General features: G+C 37.7%; 1 long non-coding RNA gene across 1 annotated transcript in view; it reads right to left on the bottom strand.

Moving 5' to 3' along the window:
* LOC125632572 (uncharacterized) overlaps positions 1–15,565 on the bottom strand; it is a 72,137-nt gene extending 56,572 nt beyond the window's left edge. Inside the window, exons 1-2 of the long non-coding RNA XR_007355355.1 lie at positions 15,270–15,565; positions 9,486–9,606 (exon numbers count right to left, since the gene is read on the bottom strand). This is a non-coding gene — a long non-coding RNA (uncharacterized LOC125632572). The remainder of the gene's footprint in view (positions 1–9,485; positions 9,607–15,269) is intronic.
* Positions 15,566–16,897: the final 1,332 nt, after the last annotated feature.

Here is a 16,897-nt window from a genome sequence, read left to right as displayed (position 1 = left end):
TTGAGGGGGAAAAAAAACCTTTATTCTTTCCCATAGACTCAGTGACACTCTGAAGTTTCACATAATTTGCAGACTGCATCTCATAAAATACTGGCAAAATTTATTCAATTCAAATTAAATAGATGTAGCACAGAGTAATCTTTCTCTATTAAATATGTCACTTTTTGCAATTGTTTCTTAATATCCCTCACAGCTTCCATCTAAGATTAGCACTTTCTTTGCTGCCACAGTTTCACTAACCTACTGAATTATTCACTGAAGCATAACCTTCAGATATCAGGTTAGAAAGACCTTGATTATGGCAGGAAGTGAACTGTATAAACCATTTTTCTTTAAAAGAAAATTTCTCACTATAGAAAAGTCTGAAATGAGATAAGTATTAAATGTGTGTAAAAATTAAGTTCATAATTGATAGGAATTTAGTCAACTGTGACATTCCTGTTATTTTGTTTATGATAAATTACAATAATATTTTTGCTACCCTAAAACAGTATAAAAACATGGATTTCATGGTGCTTATTTAAACTTAAGAAAGTGTATGCTAGGATATGCATTTTAGTTTTAGCTTTAGCATAGAACTTCATTGTGTATATTGTAGATTGACATTGCTTTAATATATACAGGCCAAAGATTATTTACATCCACCCTCTGATTTTTGCCCCATTTGCTGCAATTTATTTTTATGGGCTTCTCAGCACTGGAAACTATGGTGACAGAATGGAAGGCTTCCCTACAGCAAACCACTGTTATTGACCATTATTTTGTAACAGCCCAGTGCTGAAAGGTCATTTGAACACCTATCAAGGAGACAACAGCTTCAAGAACACTTCCTTTTTTAGTGTTGAAATCCAGAAACTCACCACTCACAAGTCTGCTATTTCATGACCTGTCCAATGGCACCCAGGAGTTGAAATGTCCTGAAGTTTAGCAGGCTACAGTCTCTAGCCCTTAAAATGGTAGCTAGTAAAATGCCAGGAGAAACAACATGCTACACTTATTCTGCTAGTCATGAGTAGAAATTTTCAGGACTTTACCTAAAATAAAAATGAAATATTTTTCTTAACATAGGTGCTAATTGTACAATTAAGCAACTAATGCTAGTAATAACATTGCCCTTGTATTCCTTTTGCAGATGTCAGAGACATGGTACAGGAGGAAACTGAAGAAAATCAATGGCAAGACTTTGGACTATCAAATATCAGTAAGCTTGATATAGGATTTTCTGCATAGATTTGTCGACCATGGTTTGAAGAAGCAGAATATAAAACACCTTCTTCAAGGAATCAACTGCTTAGGTTTCGATGGGGCATAAGCAAATTTTCCTCTTTGCAAGGAAATATTTAGTTCATAAGATGTTTAAATCTTTTCCTCTCTTCCCCCAGCCCCTCTTTTTCAAAGTTAATTCTTGTGGTTTGTAGAGCTTTTCAGAGAATTTAAAAGTGCCAGACATTGGTAGCTAACGCTGTTAGTTGCAACAGATAACGAAGTACAGTGACAAGATGTGCAGAGGATTCTATAAAATAAAGAAAATAACAACATACGGACAATTAAGCAGATAATTGTGAAAATGCCTTTTCTTTCAGAAGTGGATATTTATATATTGTTTTCCAAAGAAATATGAAAAAGGATGTTTGTGAGCAGCTTGAGATTTTGTTTAGTAGAAAACAGAAGTGAATCCAATCTAAGTTCATTTATTAAATATCAACATGTAAATGATTTTTGTCCTAATGCTTTTACATGAGATATTTGTCTTATTAACAAACATTTTTAGCCACTGAATTCATCCTGTATTCATGTATCTTCACATACAATTATTTGGTATTTCACCTCTATATTTCTTCTGTGTTTATAATCACTTTACAAATAACATTAGTGTGTCTGGTGTTGAATTGTGGATAAAATATAAATGTGAAGAAATTAAGATTCTTGTGTGAGAGAGGAGGGTAAAATGTGTACTTACAGAAACTGAGCATACTATTTATAGATCTATAGGGCTAAAATCACTATTGGCATGATCTGGTGAACATTGTTCATTTTAATTTAGCTGTACCGACTAAAGCTATTGGTGAATTAGACCCAGAGTGTTAACAACTTAATTTTGCATTCTTGTCTCTTACTGACACTGGTTGGAAATCTAACAGGGTTTAGAGTAATTTGAACCAAATTAGAAGACTGTTATTTAAAAAAACAAATTGTGATAAATTAGTGTTGGTTGTTCATCCCAATAAATTGGACACAAATATTATTTTACTGTGTGCCTAAAGTGATTATATAATCCTGAGGCCTGATCAGAAGGAGTAGGTCTTTTCCAGTTAATTGGAATTTCTTCAGAGATTTATTGTTTTGTCATCAAACTTGCAAGATTTTCTTAGGGAGGCCGTGTGGGCTGGGGCAAGCCATTTTTAAATGCTTTTGTTTACCCATCTCTAAAATGGATATAATACTTTCCCACCTCAGAGGGATGTTGTAAAACTTCATTGTTCATTAACATTTGGAGAGCCTCAGGTGAATGGAGTGCCAATATTATATGAAGGGACATATAGACTTACACAGTTGTATTTGGATGATAAATGTATTGGGAGTTTTCATCTTTGATTCAAAATATTTACCATTATACAGTGGTTTTATATTTAGAGTTAATGGGAAATCTTCATGTCATGAGAAATGAAAATGCAGGGGATACATATCATACATAAAGGAATTTGCAGTTAATCATTGTAGGACTTTTGGGCAATTGATGGATAAATATGGAATTTAGAGAATTGTGCTTTTTCAGATTTGTAGGCATTTGGAAGGTTAATAGCAGACATATATTATAGTGGTCACCAATAGCAACTGCTGTAGTTAAAGTAGAATTCAAACATCCATTCTAGCCACAATTCATTAGCTTAGAAGATGCTCAAGCAAATTCCTTTTGTGATGAAATTTTACGTGCTTGTGTGACAATCCTATATGTATTTATCTAGATGCTTGTATTGCTCCAATCACCACAGTATCCAAGCTCTTCACAAACATAGTGTCAAAACACAGTGAACTAAGGGAGTATTATTTTCCCCATTTAACAGGTGGGGAGAGATTAAGACTCGTCAAAAGTCACACAGAAGGTATTTTTACACCAGGAAGCTCTTTACACCAATATTCCACACAAGGATGGACTACAAGCTGTCAGGAACAGTATCCCTGATGAGGCCATGGCACACCTGGCAGCTGAGCTTTGCGACTTTGTCCTCACCCACAACCATTTCAGATCTGGGGACAACTTATACCTTCAAGTCAGTGGCACTATATGGGTACCTGCATGGCCCCACAGTATGCCTGACTTAGAACAATGCTTCCTCAGCTCTTGTCCCCTAGTACCCCTCCTCTACTTGTGCTATACTGATGACATCTTCATCATATGGACCCACGGGAAGGAGGCCCTTGAAGAATTCCACCGTGATTTCAACAATTTCCATCCCACCATCAACCTCAGCCTGGACCAGTCCACACAAGAGATCCACTTCCTGGACACTACAGTGCAAATAAGGGATTGTCACATAAACACCACCGTATACCGGAAACCTACTGACCGCTATACTTACCTACATGCCTCCAGCTTCCATCCAGGACACATTACATGATCCATTGTCTACAGCCAAGCCCAAAGATACAACTGCATTTGTATCCCTCAGACAGAGACAAACAACTACAAGATCTTTATCAAGCATTCTTAAAACTACAATACCCACCTGGGGAAGTGAGGAAACAGAATGACAGTGAAATGGGTATCCAGAAGTCACCCTCTACAGGACAGGCCCAACAAGGAAAATAACAGAACACTACTGGCCATCATGTACAGCCCCCAGCTAAAACCTCTCCAGCGCATCATCAACTATCTACAACCTATCCTGGAAAACAATCCCTCCCTCTCACAGACCTTGGGAGGCAGGCCAGGCCTTGCTTACAGACAGCCCCCAAACCTGAAGCAAATACTCACCAGCAACTACACACCACACCACAGAAACACAAACCCAGGAACCAATCCCTGTAACAAACACTGTTGCCTACTCTGTCCCCATATCTACTCTAGTGACAACATCAGAGGACCCAACCACATCAGCCACACCATCAGGGGCTCATTCACCTGCATGTCTACTAATGTTATATATGCCATCATGTGCCATCAATGCCCCTCTGCCATGTATGTTGGCCAAACCAGACAGTCTCTACTTAAAAGAATAAATGGACACAAATCGGACATCAGGAATGGTAACATACAAAAGCCAGTAGAACAATCTCCAATCTTCAATCTCCCTGGACATTCAATAACAGATTTAAAAGTAGCCATCCCTTCAACAAAAAAACTTCAAAGAGAAACTGAAGAGCTACAATTCATTTGCAAATTTAACACCATTAATTTGGGCTTGAATAGGGACTGGGAGTGGCTGGCTCACTGCAAAAGCAATTTTCCCTCTCTTGGTATTGACACCTCCTCATCAATCATTGGGAGTGGACCACATCCACCCTAACTGAATTGGCCCTGTCAACACTGGTTCTCCACTTGTAAGGTAACTCCCTTCTCTTCATGTGCCTGTATCTGTAATTTTCACTCCATGCATCTGAAGAAGTGGGTTTTTTACCCATGAAAGCTTATGCCCAAATAAATCTGTTAGTCTTTAAGGTGCCACCGGACTCCTTGTTTTTGTTTTTTTTACGGAAGTTATGTGTCAGTGCTGGGTATTGGAGGTAGATTGCCTGAATTCCTGTCCAGTGTCTTGCTTGCAAGACCATTGTTTTTATCTTGTAAAGAGATATGTGTATACCCTCACTGACAGATCCCTTTGGCTTGATACAACTGTACCCATGCAGTGGGGACAATGTGGTTTCATGAGTGTAACTGGGAGAAGGATTTGGAATCTTACCATTGGATATTACTTGACTTCTGACAGGTTAATTTCTCAATATTAAATTAATGCTTGTTTTTGTATAGAGTAATTTAGATTTGCTTTTTATAATTGTCACTGCTGTGCTATCATTCTGTTCCACTCGAGAAATTAGGGTTGCCAGGTGTCAGGTTTTCGACCGGAATGCCCGGTCAAAAAGGGATCCTGGCAGTTCCACTCAACACTGCTGACTGGGCCATTAAAAGTCTGGTCAGTGGCGCAGTGGGGCTAAGCAGGCTCCCGGGCTGCCATGGCTCCACATGGCTCCAGTAAGCAGCAGCATGTCGCCCCTCCAGCTCCCAGATGTAGCGGGAGCCAGGGGGCTCTGCATGCTGCTCCTGCCACAGGCGCTGGCTCGGCAGCTCCCATTGGTTGTGAACTGCAGCCAATGGGAGCTGAAGGGGGGTGGCACCTGTGGACGGGGCAGCATGCAGAGCTGCCTGGCTGCGCCTCTGCATAGGAGCCTGAGGCGGGGGGGGGGCATGCCACTGCTTCCAGGAGCTACTTGAGGTAAGCGCTGCCCAGAGCCTTCACCCTGACCCTCTCCTGCATCCCAAACCCCTGCCCCAGCTCTGATCCCCTCGTTCCCAGTCCAGATCACCCACCTACACCCCAAACCCCTCATCCCAAGCCCCACCCCAGAGTATGCAGCCCCAGCCAGATCCCTCCCCCTCCCCCCCACACCCCAACCTTCTGTACCAGACTGGATTCCCCTCCCACACTTTGAACCCCTTATCCCCAGCCCTACACCAGAGCTTGCATCCCCAGCTGGAGCCCTCACCCCCCTGCCCAGAGCCCCCTTCTGCACCCCAAACCCTTCATCACTGACCCCACCCTGGAGCCCGCACTGTCAACCAGAGCCCTCACCCCCTCCCACACCCCAAGCCCCTGAGCTAGCCAGTTGAAAATGAGCAAGTGAGTGAGGATGGGGACAGTGAGCAACAGAGGGAGGGGGGAATGGAGTGAGGCCTCCGGGGCGAGGCTTCACAGGAAGGGCGGGAGAGGGGTGGGGCAAGGGTGTTTGGTTTTGTGTGAATAGAAAGTTGGCAACCCTATTCGAGATTGTTTTTAATACTATGCACATAGTTTTGTTTTATTATCTGATGATGTGAATGCTGCCTTGAAATCCTCAAAGGCTATGGCTATATAGCACAAACTATTCCAATATGTGTATTTGCATACAGTACTATGTTCAGGAAGAAACAATACATAAACTACATCAATCAGAAATACACATTTGTGGGATGCAGGAGGGCTGAGAGAATAAACCACTGAACATGTTTTAAGTCCACTCTTATACAAGGTCAGTGTTTTGGACTTAATGTACGTTCACAGGTCTTCCCCTCCCCTTGTGCTTCACCTGCCCTCTCTGAAGGTTGAGTGCATTGCTACGTTATACGGTGGCCAAAAAGCAAGGAAATATGAAGGTACGTGAGGCTGCATTTTGCTAATGTTTTTCAATACATTTATACAGTAAAGCTTAAGCTTGGTGGAATGTACTTCTTAGTGAGAACCGACATTTTACTTCCCCCCACAACTGGACCGAGACATTTGGGTGGTCTACGATTTGCCTATTGCACTCACATTTTCCTCCATTCAATGGAGCAGCAAAAGTCATTTTATACAATCAACATGCTGCATGGTACTCTGCCATGTACAGGAGAGGCACATGCTCCAACAAGAGGCAATACACGGCAACTGTTCAAGTTCCTAGAAATGGGTGGTGCACTACTGATTTGTGGCATACCCTTGCAGTGGCTCCTAATAATGTCTCTTCCGATGCCCCAGATTTACTGCTATTCACAACGCATCATGTGCTCCAGTGCAGACTTTTGGAGATGAAATGTTGGGGATGCTTGACATTCACTTGCTCCAGAGCTCTACAAAGCACAAGATGGCCGAAGTAACAGGGAGGGAACCTTTCTACCTCCCTGACACTTAGGGGCAGCCCCAGACTTGATGCGAGGACAGTCAGCTTTCAGTTCCACCACTGATGCAGTACCCTTTTCCCGGTGTCACTCCCTACTCCAGGCGAGATGGGAGAGAGAAGGAGCTGAAACACTGACTTAGATTTTTTGTCCAGCAGATCTTTCCCTCACACCAAGAGAATTTCTCTGCTGGGTATTTGTGACTAGGTTACGATCTCTTTACTCCTATCTGAGCAACATGAAAAGCTCTATAAAATCACTAGACAATCTGGCCCAAGATCCAAAATCACTGAAGGGAACAAAGGGATCTCAAACATTAATATTAAGTTAACATTTACCATGCAAAGGCCGCCAATAAATTGTAGTTCAAGAATTAACATCGTGGAAATAGAACATGCATGTCTCGGGTAAAGAAAAATCTCTTTGCACATCAAAGAATCAAGAAAAGTAGTTCCTGCTTTGGAGATGTGATCTTTTTGATGCTAGCAAGGTCAGAGGGGACCTGCTGTGTTGTGATAATTACACAAGACAAAATTTGCCTGTATATTTGACCCAAACTAACACCTATTTTTTAAATGAAGGGAATGATTAGCTTGGATATTGCTTCTCCTTTCTCTGCTTTATTGGCCAGGGTCCCCTGTAACTTCTTTCCCAGTGCTACATATCATTCCTTTTTAGAAAAAAGAAAAGGAGTACTTGTGGCACCTTAGAGACTAACCAATTTATTTGAGCATGCTCAAATAAATTGGTTAGTCTCTAAGGTGCCACAAGTACTCCTTTTCTTTTTGCGAATACAGACTAACACGGCTGTTCCTCTGATTCCTTTTTAGGTGATGCAAAGTTTGTCATTTTTATTCACCTGTTGTAATCTTACATGTATAGGAACCAATATCAAATGCCATTCGATAGAAAAGGAAAAAAATCCCATGGTAATATGTTTGGTTTGGTGCCAAAAAAACACTTCAAGGCTGTTATAAGTGGGATTGCTTTCTCTGCAATGCAGTTCAGTTATAATTCCATTATAATTTTGGATGCTCCTTGATCCTACTTCAAACTGGTCTGTAGTATTGCCCCTCGACCACTATTGAAGGAGTCAGGCCTGACTCTGGTACCTGAGCCTAGACATCATGGGTGGTCGATCTCTCCCTCACCCCATCCATGACTGCTGGTCAGAGTCTGAGTAGGGGTTGAGCTCTAGTCATTGAGTGGCTGCTCCTGGGCACCGGCTGCTGTTCAGCCATCATCTGTACAGTGAGAATGGAATTCAGCAGGCGTGAGATGCCTAAGACACGGCAGAGTACTGTTGTTAGACAGGCTGCAGTCATGACTGTGAGTGGCTCTACATGCACTCCACTGAATCCTGTTAAGGGGGAGGAGAGTCAGTGGAGGTCTGTGTCTGCCAGTGGAAACATCATGGGAAGAGATACTTGAGAGAATGGGGGAGGAGATCAGAAGGGAGGAGGATGGCCACAAAGGCAGGTGAGGGGAGAGACAAGAGGCGAACTTGGAAAAGGAAAGAGGGGCTAGTGGTTAGAGTGCTAACCTATGACTTAGAAGACCTAGGTTCAAGTCCCTGCTCTACCACAGATCTCCTCTGTGACCTTGGACATGTCAGCCACTGTGCCTCAATTCCCCCACCTGTAAAATAAGGATAATAATGCTTCCCTACCTCAGAGCAAGAAGAAAGTGTGTGTGTGTAGGGGGTGAATGATTGAACAAGAAAGGGAAGCACATTGAGATAGTTTTTGGGGTTATTGGTGGGCTGGGATGGGGAGACAAGAAAAGGTAATTTGAAAAGAAAAGACACCAAAGGGATGGTGAAAAGGAAAGTGCTAGATAGGAGAGAGAGAAAAAAATAGATTGGAGGGAGAATAGAAAAGAGTGAACCAAAAATAAGGGAGACAATGGGCTTAGTTAATTGCCCCTCAACACGGTCTCCCTTTCGCACTTGGTTCCAGTGGTAATTCTCCATTTCGATTACACGGAATGTCTCTCAGAACAGTAGAATGTTTCAAAACAGACAAAACTTTTTAAGTCTGACCACTCTAAATACAACTGCCATGTTACAGACTCAGCACACACATCCATTTTAATGGTATTTTATGAATTTTGAGCAATACTATGAGGCATGCCCAGCTGGCATCTTATTGTATTTGCCATGTATGATGCCTCTCTGAAAGGTTAAAATTACAGAAAAAGCTTTCTCTTTCTGAGCTTCACAGAAGGGGTTTGGGCCTGTTGCTCCTTTTTCTCATTAATGTAATAAAATTCATTTTGGTTTTACTTGTTGGCATTTTCAGTAAATCTTGTCCTGTACCTGTTATCTCATCATAGGTTGTTCCCCCCCCCCCCCCCTCCATTTTCATATATATTGTGACAATTACATCTTTAAGGAAATCCTGGCCCTATTTAAATCAATGGCAAAAACCCCATTGACTTCAGTGGGGCAAAGTTTTTCACCCTTTATACCTAAATACATTAGAGTTCCTGGATCTATTTTCCTTTTCTGGGGTTTCCATAGAAACCCCCCCAAAATGTGTCTGAGAGTGCATGCCTCTAAATCCTTGGATGCCTTACAATATGATCTTTACTCCTTGTGTTAGACTCTAAGTACAGCAGCGTCAGCTTCACTTACCCACTTTCAGTTGGTACTAGGTCGTCATTGTATTGCTGTATCATGTTTTCTGGGAGTGGCTCCAACATCTTGTTTGGGGCCTTGTAAGTCTTGGCAGCAGCTCTGCTTACACAGTAAAGATCTAGTGACAAAATGTAAAAATGACAGAGGCAGATCAGTTTAGAGGGTGGCTGTTTTATAGGTCACATGGAAAGATGTATTTCAAGCACAAAATAATATTTCATGCCACAAACTACAAAGTTTAGGGTCTGATTCAGAAAACCCTTACTGATATGGGGTTTAATTCTGCCACACTTACGCCTCCATCTTGCATCCCCAGTCAGACCTTGGCATAGCCTTATTGACTTAAATGTGTCTCCAGCTCTGCATAGGCACAGCGGTCCTCCTCCAGGAATTTGATTGCAGAATTGAGCCATGAATCCCACAGAGTAGTACATTACTCACATGAGTCACCCACAGGTATGGTATTACTCAGTGTGAGGAAGGATGGATGAGTGGGGACCATTGACTTCAATGGGATTACTCACTTACAGTAAGGTTTGCAGGATCAGGCTCTTAGATTTTAAAAGAAGTCATTCATTTTTCCAAAATTACACAATAAAAGTTAATAGTACTGAATTATACTGGGCTTCTCAAACACAAAATTACTCACAAACTCACCCCCTCCTTTCAAATTGTACACACACACACATGTACACACACACGCACATTTAGTGTGTAGGGTTTTTTTGTTCAAAATGGCATTAAAAAGAGGGAATGTCAGTGTGAGAATAGGTGGACTTAATGGGTTAAAAACTGTGTAAATGTTACTCTAGTTAAATTACAGCTTGTTGTTCAGATGAATACTCTCCACTTCTCATATAGCTTTAAATTATGGACAAATGCTTGCAATTGTGAACTACCTACATTGTGGCTGCCTGTTCCCAGGCTTCATCAACCCTAGCTGTCCAATGGGATTACTGTAAGCTTTCACGGCAGTCTGCCAGCCACTGATCAGAAATTCATATCCCTGGATGTTAGATTGCTCTCTTTATTCCATCCTTGTGATGGCTGTGATTGCTGTCATGGTGTTAGGTTAGAAATTAGCATTTTGTGGCCCAAATTTTGCCATCCAGAACATAATCAGAAAAGAGAGAGAGAGAGAAATCAAAGAATAGTAATTTCATCTGTCAAAGAAGGGAAATGCAGTGCTACCATGATACAGATGTCTACGAAACTTAGGTCAGGAAATGTTGTGGTATTTATGGTCCTATTTGGCAAATGCTGAGGCAGGTGGTGCTTTTCTATTACCGCAGACCTCAGTTCATAGATTAATGGTTTTCCTCTGATAAAAAAATAGATAAAAATATCCATCGGTGAAACTATAGGTGGGCTTCAGAAACTCTTAAATTAAAAAAACAAAACAAAACAAAAAAACAAGGATCTCTAGCAGATACTTTCAAGGACATGCTGAATTAATCACAAGAGGCTGGTTAGCAGGAGGTCAGAGAGAGACTTCTTAGCATCATTTTGGGTCATATGTCTAGAGGCGATGGCAGTATGTATGTGCTGTATTGTAATATCCCCTTTCTAGTTTACTTGTCTAAGCCAAAAAAGGATGAACGCATATTGCATAGGGCTGTTGAAAGGAAAGACACACTGGTAAATATCAATAGTTTTGTTTTTTTTTGCTGTTCTTTTAAAACAATCATATCTGACAAAGAAATAAAAATATTGCATTGTTTTTCACCAGTTTTATGCTATACTCACTAGTCCTTTTATTCCTTACATTTTTGTCTTTAAATGTGTAAGATTGGTGATACAAGCGTGCTTATTAAACAGCAGAGTAATATTCACTGATCAAATGGCTTTAGATGAGCATATCTTATTGTTCTAAACAAAGATCTTGTCTATTTACAAAACAATCAGGGCTTAATTACAGAAAATTATTGAAAGTATTTAAAATTTAGGGTAGATATATGGTAGGTCCTTTAAAGATAACTTGTTATTCTTTTTAGGCGATTCACAGACATGCTAATTTTTCCTGTCATTAACACTGAGCAAGCTGGAAGGATTCTGACATGCTAGGTGCACAGATTCTGTTAGAAGCCTTGATTTTTATCCACCCAAGCTTATCCGTCATCTTTAATCATGCAAAAAGCAGGATTACTTAATCATTTCATTTTATTGCGAAGAAAAAGAAAGATTTACATTAAAATGATGACATGCAGGAAAAAAATAAATTGAAAATGATTATGAAGAGAATGTAATGTGGAGACTAAAGCTCCATTGGTTTTGTGATGCTCATTTAAAACAATGATCTAGCAAAGCCAAGATATAAAAGTAATGATGATGTTAGCTGTTGAAATAGAACCATCTTATCTTTGCATTTTAACATGCATCCTAACATGGTGTATCTAGCCAATTATAGAGAATAACCAAGAAAAAGACTTCCTATTTTTTCACCGACAAAGTACTCTTTTTGTGTATTAAATTCTACCTTTGTCTGATGTATGTGTATTTTAACATGCAAAATGTTGACATTCAAAACATGCTAGTGTTCAATATACATATATGTATTATTTGTTAATCTTATAGACTAGGCCAAAGTGCACTCGACTACTGAAAATATGTTGTTCTAAATATAAATATGTTACATTTTTAGAAACTAGGAAAATTAAGAAATTATTCATGCACTGTACTATATATCTTTGATTTTTCATGTTTTGCATCCCAAGTCTATTTTGGAATTTATGCTCTTTAAATTATTGTTTAATAAGTATGCTTCATATTATGCTGTGTTCTCACTACCCATTCCTTTATTTTCAGATGAGTTTGGCATTTGAATTTATGCATTTTCAAAGATCTTAAATGGCTACCGTGATTATGTATATTATAATTTAAGTTATTTACAGGAGTAGTAAAGGTGACATCAGAAGTTTGTAGCAACAAATCATTTGAGAAGGAAGAGGATTATAGCTTCATGAAGAAAGTTGTTTCTTAAACTAGCAAACGATGAGACTTTTCTTTTTGTATTTCTAACAAGTTACTTTTTCATCAAAGAATATTTTATTCCACTGTGGTTCTCCATTTACAAACCCCTAGATTTTTAGGTCCTGGTCTGATATTTACATAAACTGGTGCATTAAATAAATAATTACATTAAAAATCACTGTTTACCAATTAGGTCATTAATAATTTATCCTACTGTACTAAGCGGAGCAAATTTAAGGTTGAACACGCTAATGCCAAATTGTTTTAAGTACATTAATGTTTAATGTAATCTGAAAAATATCCTTCTTTCTTCTAATATTTAATACTGTATGTTTTTAGGTATCATGTATTCCATTTATTTAAAAAATATTCAATGTATGGTCATTTTCTCTACCCACACAATATAAATCTATATGTTATAATACAGAAAAAGGAGAGAGTTAAAAATAGTATATATCTATTGCTTTTCTAAAACCAGTAGTTGTGGAGCTAACCACAAACACATTGCTGCATTGTAACTGTATAATACTTGGCTTTGATAGGTGACTGCCTTTCATAAGTAATCTGGTAGCAGTGAAACAGTTAAAAGAGCAACAGAATAAATATGTACAAATTAAAGAGATTTTTGAGCGATCCCTAAACTTCCAGGGTTATCCTGTAATAGCTGTATATTATTTGCAGTAATTTTAATTTTGCAGAAGGGTATACATACAAGATAGGTTATGACATCTCAACACCTATGGATTTCTTGTGCCTGTCTTACCAAAACTGCTTTATAAACTCAGTTTCCTTGTGCTATTTTGAAGGTTATAATTACTTTTTGAAAGTAACTTTATAGCATTGTATGTACTAAAAAGCTATTTTAAACTGTTTCTTTTAAATAAATCCCATTTGTACTCATCGGGTTGGATGCTCTGATCTGCCTAGTGTGCCACCAATCTTTGAAATATAACTAGAATCATAAATTGAAAAATTAAAGAAAAATATGATTTAACATTCAACACTTAGATGACCTTGAACATTTTTAGGCACACTCACCGTTATTTCTTAGACTTTAACATAACAGTAATAAGAGAACTGCACGGCATACTGTCCTGTGTCTAGTTACTATCCCTGTGGTGGGTGAGGTAAAGTAAACTTATATTACACCTACCCTTTTTAGAAATATAAAACTAATCTGACTATTTCTCTGGACACAATAAACATTTCAGTACATTTTATTTTTAAGGTTTTGCAGGTGTTTCTATTCATCCTGCAATGAATGTAGATGGTACTTTATAGTACATAAATACATATAACACATATTTGATATTAAAGAAATTATGTACTGATACCTCAGGATAAATATTTAAGGAAAGTGAGATTATATAATTTTCTACCTTTTTTTAAACATAAATCAATGGAAATATTTCTTTCTCTTTTTATGCCAGCTAAAGTTATGGTGTTGGTGTAATTTTTTGCTTAGATGTAAAACTGGTGATTTGCTGCAGGCTGTCATAAAACACTACAATTATTTACTAAAAAGACTTGGCCCCAGTCCTGCAATGACTGACTTAAATGACATTATTTGTGTCTGTGAAATTGTTGCAGGGATGGGTCCCTAGTTTGAACATAAGGTAGGACCTGAAAAACTGAAATAAAAAAATCTCCTAATGTCTGGATAGCATAGGGTGTTTTCAGTTTTGCTATTTTAAAATGTAGACTTCTGATTTGATGTGTTATATTCTGACGTATCTCTTATAATTTTTCTGGAAAGATGATGTTTTAAATTTAAAAAAGTACTCATTCAAATAATTTTACTTTTAGACTTCAAGGTCATTGACATGATCAAGTTGTTAGGTAAATTATGGCTCAGCTACTCTATAGTAGTAATTACATCTTTACACATCTTTGAACATGGAAAACAGAGATGATGATCAGAAACCATACAAGTATAGTCAGAGCAGTACGGATGAGTTACAAAAAATAGCAACAAATATAGGTACTATAATATTTAAGCAATAGGTGGCAGTGTTACCTAAATGCTCTTTTCTTTGAATTTAAAAAGGATGGGAGTACTTAAGAGGAACATGACATGTGTTTTACTTGTGCATAATTGCAGATATGTATAAACAAATTTAACACAGTACAGGATGTTTGAGAAAACTTTTCCTAACAAAGTTTAATTTAAGTATCCATCCTTTACATTACCTTAATTGTTTTGGTTCTACAGTGGTTATTAATTAAAATATTATATTGGAGTCCAAAATATTTACCTTATAGCTGTAAAATAAGTGAACAACATTTTCTATAGCATACTTTATTCAAAAGTGACATCATTTTCAACTTCATTAACTATGGTAGTAAACAACTACAATATTATAAAGTATGTGAAATAAATTATTTTTCTGGACATTTCCAATTTAAAAATGTAGAATCTATTTAATACAAGATCTAGTGTATAGCACTTCCATAGAACTTACTATGCACACCTTAAGAGTTTGTTTAGTATGTACAATACAGTATCACCGGTATATGCTTAGAACTAGTCCACAAATCTTATTTCCCCACTGCATACAAGAATGCTTCCTATGCACATCTTCCAGAAAGGGATACAGAAACCAAAATAGGAGTGGCATCTCTTAGAAAAACAGATATATAAACAGACATTTTCAAATATACCAATATGCTTATTAATTTGAAACATAAAAGATTTCAGAAAAGGCAAAAATATATAGCACAAATTAAGAATATTTTAATTAGTTAAATTGTTTTTGTAATGTTTATTCATATGCCCATTTCATCATATAATAATTAAAATACCATACTGACCAATGCAGCTGCCATATTCCATACCATGTGCTATACTTCTAGGATACAGCTTTCATATAGCACTGCTCCAAGAAACACGTTCGTCAGTGTGTGCTAGCAACACCATTCTGTACTTTTAGCAGTTTTTTTTAAAGACGATGGATTTGCTATAGGATTTGTTTGATAATTAACCATTAACTATTTATTATTGTATACCCCTTTTTAATCTAAAAAATAGCATGCTACTTGTAAGAAGAAGAAAGGTAAATGATAATCATGCTGGGGAAAGAAGATCGTGATGGATAGAAGCAATGATGAAATGTGTCTGATAGGGTAGTTTTCTTCTTTACCACCATTTCGTTGCTGCTCTGGGATTACAGCAAAATGGTGGCTACTTATATTTTATGGAAAATGTAAATTTTATAGTAACCTTTCTATAGAATCTAAATTGCTGCCTCCCTACACTCCTTTTATATTTCCGTGTAGAAATGAGTGTGTCAGATTTTCCTTCTGAAACTAGCAATAATGTGAATAAAGGTAAAAGCTCAGTAGCAAAATTATATGAGAATTCCCATGTACATATCCAATAATAAGACAAAAATGAATCTGATTGGAAGATGTTTTCTTATTGAAAATAAAGCAGAAGATTTTCATTAAGTGAGTAACTAAATTTCAGAGTTCTTTTCTCATCTTGCACAGCAGAAACCTATAGTAGCTGGTTGCAAACATTTCTGGTATTTGCTATGTATAACCTAAAGTCTTTATTTTCAAGGAAGTCTAATTAGTGGTAAAACTCAAGAAGAATTTAAGAGAGAGAGTTCCCAAACTTAGCTTTCTGCTACTATTGTTCTTACTGTCCCACAGTTGACAGATACATAGCGTGACAACAGCATTGTCCCCTTATCTATCTTCCTGGTTAGAGGGTATGGTGCTGTGGGCATTATGAGCATAGTAGCCACTCACCTTGTCATGGCTTGTGGTAATACTAATTGTTTTTCATAGACCTACTTTATTAAATGGAAGGGAGCTAGAATCTGTGACTAATACAACTGATTTAGTAACCACATATATTAAAAAAAGAACACTGGTAAACAAAAAGTAAAGGAGAAAGGAATAAATCAAGAGGTGATATGTTCTGGACACTCTGAAGGGTAATATACAGAATGTTTTATTTTTGTAATTAAAATGGAGTAGGTAGCTGGTATTGTCAAATATTTTTAAAATATGTTTTAAATTAAGCTTAATTTCATCTATATATAATTTTGATGTAATTGGCATTTAAAAGAAATATATATATACAAACATCTAAAATGTTTCTACACAAATTTTATGTTCATATATATTACCAATTTTATATTAAGTTAGAATAAGTGCCATTTTAAATTCTGGACAATGAAAATTAATATGCAATTTCCAGGAATTATACTGATACTTTATTGTACAAATGCAGGAAGATGTCAATGGAAAATAGGTATACTTTGATATGATACTTTGATGTAAAGCAGGATATAGGGTAGTATATATATTAATACTACTTAGTCTTAGAAAATGGAAGTTTTCAACTTTAGGTAACAGGTACCACACTTGAAATGTTTGTATATTCTGCAGAATTTGGTATTCAGATGACATAAGCAGCAGAATACATAAAA

Source organism: Caretta caretta, chromosome 2, assembly GCF_965140235.1.
Source record: "Caretta caretta isolate rCarCar2 chromosome 2, rCarCar1.hap1, whole genome shotgun sequence".
NCBI classification, from domain to species: domain Eukaryota; kingdom Metazoa; phylum Chordata; order Testudines; family Cheloniidae; genus Caretta; species Caretta caretta.
Note: the sequence above shows the minus strand (reverse complement) of the source record. Positions and strands in the feature narration are given on the sequence as shown.